Below are 7,455 nucleotides of genomic sequence, written 5' to 3'. Positions count from 1 at the left end.
AGAAACGGAACAACAAAGGCTGGATGATAGCACATCTGTTTATAGCATAGTTTCCTGAATATTTTAAGCCTGCTGTTGATAACTACTACCCAGAAAAAAAAGATTTCTTTCAAAATATTGGCACACATTGACAATGTACCTAGTCAACCAAGAACTCTGATGGAGATGAACAAGGAGATGAATGTTGTTTTCCTTTTTTTTTTTTCTGATACAGAGTCTCGCTCTGTCTCCCAGGCTGGAGTGCAGTGGTGCGGTCTCCGCTCACTGCAAGCTCCGCCTCCCGGGTTCATGCCACTCTCCTGCCTTAGCCTCCCCAGTAGCTGGGACTACAGGCACCTGCCACCACGCCCGGCTAATTTTTTGTATTTTTAGTAGAGATGGGGTTTCACTGTATTAGCCAGGGTGGTCAGATGAATGTCATTTTCATGCCTGCTAACACAACATCCATTCTGCAGCCCATGGGTTAAGCAGTAATTTAGACTTTCAAGCTTTATTATTTAAAAAATATATTTTGTAAGGTGATAGCTGCCATAGGTAGTGATTCCTTTGATGACTCTTGGCAAAATAAATTGAAAACCTTCTGGAAAGGATTTGCCATTTCAGATGTCATTTTAAGAACATTCCTGATTCCTAAGAGAAGGTCAAAATATCAACATCAGCAGTTTAGAAGAAGTTGATTCCAACTCTCACAGATTACTTTGAAGAGTTCAAAACTTCAGTGGAGGAAATAACTGCAGATGTGGTGGTAATATCAAGGAAATAGAGTTAGAAGTAAAACCTGAAGATGTGGCTGAATTGCTACTATCTCATGATCAAACTTGAATTCATGAGGAGTAGCTTCTTATGGATGAGCAAAGAAAGTGGTTTCTGGTGAAGATGCTGTGAACATTGTTGAAATGACAACAAAGGATTTAGAATATTCCATCAACTAAGTTAATAAAGCAGTGGCAGGGTTTGACTCCAATTTTGAAAGATGTACTACTATGAGTAAAATGCTATGAAATAGCATTGCCTGCTACAGAGAAGTCTCTGATGAAAGGAAAAGTCGATTGATGTGGTGCACTTCATTGTTGTCTTATTTTAAGCAATTGTAGCAGCCATCTCCACCTTCAGCAACCACCACCCTGATCAGTCAGCAGCCATCAATGGGGTGAGCTTCCACCAGCAAAAAGATTGTGACTCTCTGAAGAATCAGACGATCATTAGAACTTTTTAGCAATAAGTATTTTAAAATTAAGGTATGATATTGTTGCTTTAGACATAATGCTACTGCACACTTAATGGGCTACAGAATAGTGTAAACATAACTTTTATATGCACTGGGAAACCAAAATATTCGTGACTTGCTTTATTGTGATATACACTTTATTACAGTAACCTGGAAGCAAACCCGCAATATCTCTAAGGTGTGCCTGTATATTTCCATGTTTATCATTATCTGTTTGATGTTTGTCTATTCTCCAGACTATAAGCTCCTTCCACGAGTACGGGACCTGGCACCTACAAGGGGCTTAATAAATAGTTGTGAAATGAGTGAATGAACAAATGATGGGGTATGGCCACTTTCAGGGAGACTTCTCTGCGGCCCTCTCCTGCCAGGGTGGAGGTAAGTACTCAGCCCACAGCCAGCCTGTCCCCTGCTGAGCTGCGTGTAGCCACCTTCTGCCCTGAGCCTGGCTTCTCCCCTCTGCAGCTCCAGCACACACAGGCCTAGGCGGCCCAATAAACACTGGTTGGTTGAACTGTTAAACCGAACCGATTTTCTCCCAGCCTCCTCTCCAGCCTCAGCTCTCCCGGGTTCGTGAGGACCCATCAGGACCAGAGCTTCGAACAGAGAACAAGAAGTCAAGACAACAGCAGTAGGAGGCGGGTGGAGACATCCATCTCCTCCTGCTCTCTGTCCTCAAGGCTGTTCTCCTGAGGGTTTCAGGCAGTCAAAAGTTCAGGCTCCACGTTTTCTGGAAGAGGGAGGGGAATCTGTGTGTGGGGGATTTAAAAAAGTCCCCAAACTCAAATCACGCACACAGAACAACAAGTCATAAAACAGACACCATTGGGAGAAGATGGAGTCACATGGTGGGAATCTGTGGATTGCAGGGGAGGGGGAGGCGGCATTTGAGAAAACGCAGCCTCCTCAATGGGAACCAGATGGGCTGCGTGTTCCTAAATAGAATCCCAGACTTGCAGCGCTGGGCGGGAGCTGGCCTGGGGTGCTTTCCCCTTGGCCCCTTCATGTGCAGAGGGGAAATGGAGGCAGAGCGGGGAAGTCATGGCCCGAGATCTCGAAGTAGCAGCTTCTAGACCCCAGGCTCCTGGCCCTGGTTCAGGGCTCTGCTCCCCCCGCCACGCTGTCTCCCAGCCCTCTGCCAGTATCTCCAAATTAGAAGCATATCGGGAAGTAGTACTGTCATTCCCCCTTTTCTTCTCTTTCTTCCAATTCTTTCTCTTTGGAGTTTAATTTTAGAGGTGCCAGGAAGTCCTTGTTGTTCCAAAATCCCCGCCCCCATCACTGCTCCATCAACAGAACCCACAACAACAGTGGTTAACCTGTGCTAGGCACTGTGCTAGGCACTTCACAGCTGTTCCTGTAATTTTCCTGGAGCCCAGTAACAATGGGGTTGGCCTATCAGTTCAGCCATCTGTAGAATGGGATGCAGGATCCAAAGTGGGGTGGGGACACAGGGATCACATATTGTCATTTTGCTTCTTATTGATCACTTAGGATCACCTTAACCAGAGGCCATTGTAGCAACAAACTCGTGAAATAAGGCTGACCCTTAGGGGATGAGGCGGAGCTCCAGAAATAATTGAAATCCAAATGGCTTCTACTTTCCCCGGCATTGCCTATCACTCCCCCTGCAGAAGCCATTGTGTGGAAACATGGAAGTGGACGTGACTTCCTTATTTTCACTGACCCCTCCTCCCAGGAAAAGGCATCACTGGTCTATCTCCCGGTTCCCCTAAGAAACAGATTCTCACCGTGTCTTCCACAGGGCACCGCAGGCGGCTCCCACCGCAGGGGATCACTCACATGGAGTGTGATGTGATTGACAGCCCAGGCCTGCCCCTGAGCTTTCCTGATGCCCACCGAGGCAAGAGACAGGACCTCAGGCCTCCTGGGGGTGCTGTGAAGAATCCTTGCTTGTCTGAGCCTCGGAGGTGTCTGGGTCTCCTAGTAGGAGGAATAAAAAGTTGGGTGTTCACTTCCTTTGAAACCTGTTGCCCTCAAGCCTGCCATGGGGCTGGGAATTCTTTTGTCTAACCGCTCCTGGAACTACTGTTGTCTACAACAACAAATCACGCCATCCTCCAGTGGTCATTAGCTTCTAGTTTGTGCCTGATTCATAGGTGAATGAGTGACTGCGTGAGGAGTTGTAGGGAGGGCATTTCTGACAGCGGAAGAGCCTCTGCAGAAAGGCTGGGGGTGAGGGCCCCAATACACACAGGTGGCTGATGTGGCCACAGCGTGGGGAAGTGAGGAGGAGAGCAGCAGGGGGTGCTGGGAGATGTGAGCAGGGAGCAGGGACCAGTTCCAGGCTGGAAGGCCATAGCAAGGAGTCGGGATTTTATTCTATCAATAAGAGCGATGGGGAGCCTTTCAAAGCATTAATCAGGGAAGGGATGAGACTAGCCTACAGTTCTGAAATCTCACTCTGGCTCGAGTGGATTAGAGGGAACCCGAGTTAGAGCAGAGTGTCAAGAGCAGACGCTACTGCCGGGGCCAGGCGAATGAAGGTGGCCCGGACAAGGGTGGTGTCAGTGAGAGGCAGCGGGTGTGGATGGCTGTGAGTGTGTGTTAAAGGAAGACTTGACTGAACTTCCTGAGGAATTGGATGAGGGCCAGGAAATGTCCTAATTTGGGGCCTGAATAAGTAGAGAGGCTAGAAAGGACATTCATTGGGACAGAAGGGTCAGCGTCCTTCCCTAACCCTCCTGCCCTGACTGCCTCAGTTCGTGACTTCAGCAAGTGAGTAACGTGCTGTGGCCTCTCTCTGCTCCCTTCCTTGCAAAGCAGATGGAGAGAGAAGGAAGAAGGCCAAGCCTCCGCGGCTGTGATCGTACTTTCCACTTTTAGCTCAGCAGTTGGGAGCCCGTGGCCTTGCCATCCCTTGCCTCCCACTCCTGGCTCTCTTAGCTCTGCTCTAAATCTAAGTCAGCTTAGTATTATTCATGGAGTGCCTGCTGTGGCCCAGCCACGTGAAGGCCACTAGGAGCTCAATAGGAGAAGGAACACATGTGGTCCAGCCTCTGTGGCCTGGGGAGAGCCAGGAGCATAGGCCCAGAAGGGCTGGAGCAGCCAGAGAAGCCTTCCTGGAGGAGGCAGGGGTTTGGCTTGGATTGGAGGATGGAGAAGACACAGAGAGGAATCCCCATGAAATTACTTTCATGGTAGGAAGAGTCCTGGAAAGCTGTGGACACTTATATGAGGTCAAATAGTAGGAACTGGAAGCAGAGCTAGCAGTTCCAATGAACTCCCAAGGCAGGGAAAGCCTAACTCCATCTCCCCACCACACACACACACACACACACAAACACACTAGGAGGCCCCACCCAACTCCCCCAATCCCTCACGTCAGCCTCTCTATGCCATTTGGTCCACTTCCATGACTTACTGTCCCAGACCGCCACTGCAGAGCTGGCTAGGAGGTCTTTGAAGGCAGGCATTTGCTCATTTTCTGTTCTGAACCTCCCCCTATAGCAGGTCAACTTGTCAATTCTTCTAGAAAACTCCAGTGATTTTCAAGTGACCCGAGTAGCAGCATCACTTGGGAACTGAATAGAAACACAAATTCTTGGGCCTCACCCCAGACCCAAAATACAAATCAGAAACTGGAGGTTTCTGGGGAGAGGTGAGGCCCTGGAATCTGTATTTTCCCAAGCCCCCCAGGGGATTCTGATGTGCACTCAAGTTTGAAAACCACAGCTATCCTGGGACAAAACTTCCCCAGACTCATGAGATGTTTCTCTTCTGCTGCGATCCCTGAGAGGGAGCTCCCAGGCGGGCCCCTCCGGGGTCTAACCCTGCCTCCTCCCCAGAGGTCGCTTCCGCCCATATGGACTCTTTACTCTTTAAGTTGACTGTCCACTTCCACCCAGGCCTGTGGAGTGAAGGCCAGGTGGCAACATCTGCCTTCTCCTCCTCCCCCAGCCCCTCCCGCCTGGCTGGTCACATCCACGGAATGTCGTCGGGGGAGCTAGCGTCATCCAGCAGTCAAGCAATGGAATAAATGGGGGGATGTTGTGAAAAGGGAAGAGGGGATACCCAGTGCCCCACCCCAGTTTAGTTCACCAGGCTTCCATTTTTGCCTCAGAGCCCTGTCCCTAGCAGTGAAGATGAGCGACACCAAGCCATCAGCACACTCACGCTTAGCCCCTTTGGGTTAGAGACAAAAGGCTGGTGTGCATTTCAGACACAAAATCAGTTGTCTGCTGGCTGCTTCCTGGGATAGAACCACTTAATTGTCCCCAGGGAGCCCATAGGACAATGTTATAGCCAACTATGGGGCCTCTGTTTTCTTTAAAGCTATGTGCAAAATCCACCCACTGAACAGATAGACACCTCCTTCGCAGAGCTCTTGGCAGAACCCTGTGGGAGGCGCTGAGTGCAGTTGGGGGATGCTTCCTGTCAGTTAGGCCCCTCCTCTCCTATAAGCATTTGGCTAAATACAAAATTTCTTATATCATTTTTTTTTCATTGCTTTTATCATTTTCTTGTTTAAGCCCCCAGTGAGGGAGAACGGACTCTACTTTCATGAAGCTATGTTTGCTTAAACTGTACATGCTGGGATGGGGATGGGGATATTTGGAGCTATCTTAGGCAAGGCCAAAGAAGAGGAGGGCATGATCCAACCTCCTCCAACAAGCTGGCAGAGGAGGTTGTGTGTGTGAGCATGCATGTCCCTAACTGCCCCCTATTAGAAAGGACAGGAAACCAGGGGTTCTAGCTCAAGCTTTGCCACCAACAGACTGTGTGGCTCTGAGGGAGTCAGGTAGCTTTTCTGAGCCCCAGTTTACCCATCCGACATGCAGAAACAATACTAGCTCCGCCCATGCCCTCAGGACTATTGTGGTTATTAAAGGAGCTAGTGTCTAAAATAGCATTAAAAATACTGATGGCTACACAAAGCGAAGAAACAGAGCCATCACCTCTTTCTTGAGGGCAAAGACGTGACTTTCCCATGTTTTGTATTCCCCAAAGCACCTGGTACAACCCATGGCAGGTGGTCAATCAATACTCGTTGAATGGATGAAATAGAAGACATGGTCCCTGTCTCTGTGGAATTGAAGATCTAGCCGGGGGATGGTGGTGGGGATGAGAAACACACAATGGAAGAAACTTAAGAAGAGTAGGGAGAGGCCCTCGTTAGCTCAGACACCTCTAATTTAGAATTTGTGATGCTTTTACAAGGCCAGAGAGGAATTGGACCCTGCTGATGGGAACATGTGCTGAACAAACTCCTAGTGGGAACAAGATAATAATAACAGGAGCTACTGGCCTCTGGGCAAATGTTGTGTTCCAGATGGCAGAGGGAGTGCTGTGCCCTTTGGCAACACCCAGTTGCATGGGAGCAGTTAGCATGCCAATCACAAGTGAACTCTGACCTCATCTCTGAGGCAGCCAGTACCTTTCCTTGACCACACTTCGTTAATGGCCGTTCTGGGTGACTTCATGTATTTAAGGAACATAAAATTTTATTTTGTTAAGACTAAACCATTACTGGCCTCTCTCTGCCTCCTCCCAAGCAGCTCAGATCCATTCACAGTTTTCAAATAGAGTTGATGACAAAGCACATGCCACCAACTCTGTCATTTCCCCAAGAAGAAGGGACGTGGGATCCTGCTACAGCAATCAGGGGGACCCCTGGACCTGGCAGAGAGCTTCTGGGCTGTTGGACAGCCTGAGACAGTTAGCCACTGGCCCTTCCAGGACCACAGTTGCTCCAACAAAATGAAGAGTTTGGACCAAATGAGTGTCAGCATAGGTGCCTGCTGCGCTAGACTCTCCTGGCTCTTGGCCCGAGAATGTCCCAGCCCTGGAGTTGTGTGAGAACACGATGGCTCCTCGTGGGCAGTGCTCTGGCCAGGGGAGATGTGCGCACCATAGGGTGGAGGCAGAGGTGGCCTGGGTTGTTTTGTCCATGCGTCCTGGCCTCAGATGGTTTGGCCAGGTTCCCAGTGGGGACTGGCCTCAGACAGAGGGAGTGTCCAGTTAAGCCCTGCCAACTGGGGCTAGAGAGGAGGAGGCAGGGGCTGGGGCATCGAGGGAGGGGGACATCATCCAATTTCCACAGTCCAGGCTGTTGGGAGCTGGCCCAGGGTTCTGCAGAAGGTCAGGCCCCAGGCCATCCTGCCCCTCTGGGAGTGTGACTTCTGGGTCCTCCTTACATGAAGCCTCCCTCTCCCCATCCTGGGTTAGGGCAGAAGCAGGGCCAGGAGGGAGTGAAGAAAGGGTAA

The 7,455-nt window shown here is 49.8% G+C and overlaps 1 long non-coding RNA gene across 1 annotated transcript in view; it reads right to left on the bottom strand.

Annotated features, from left to right (window-relative positions):
* Nucleotides 1–890: 890 nt before the first annotated feature.
* LOC116270298 overlaps nt 891–7,455 on the bottom strand; it is a 64,830-nt gene continuing 58,265 nt past the window's right edge. The window contains exon 3 of the long non-coding RNA XR_004178310.1: nt 891–3,172. This is a non-coding gene — a long non-coding RNA (uncharacterized LOC116270298). The remainder of the gene's footprint in view (nt 3,173–7,455) is intronic.

Source organism: Papio anubis, chromosome 14, assembly GCF_008728515.1.
Source record: "Papio anubis isolate 15944 chromosome 14, Panubis1.0, whole genome shotgun sequence".
NCBI classification, from domain to species: domain Eukaryota; kingdom Metazoa; phylum Chordata; class Mammalia; order Primates; family Cercopithecidae; genus Papio; species Papio anubis.
This window is presented reverse-complemented; position numbering and strand designations above follow the sequence as displayed.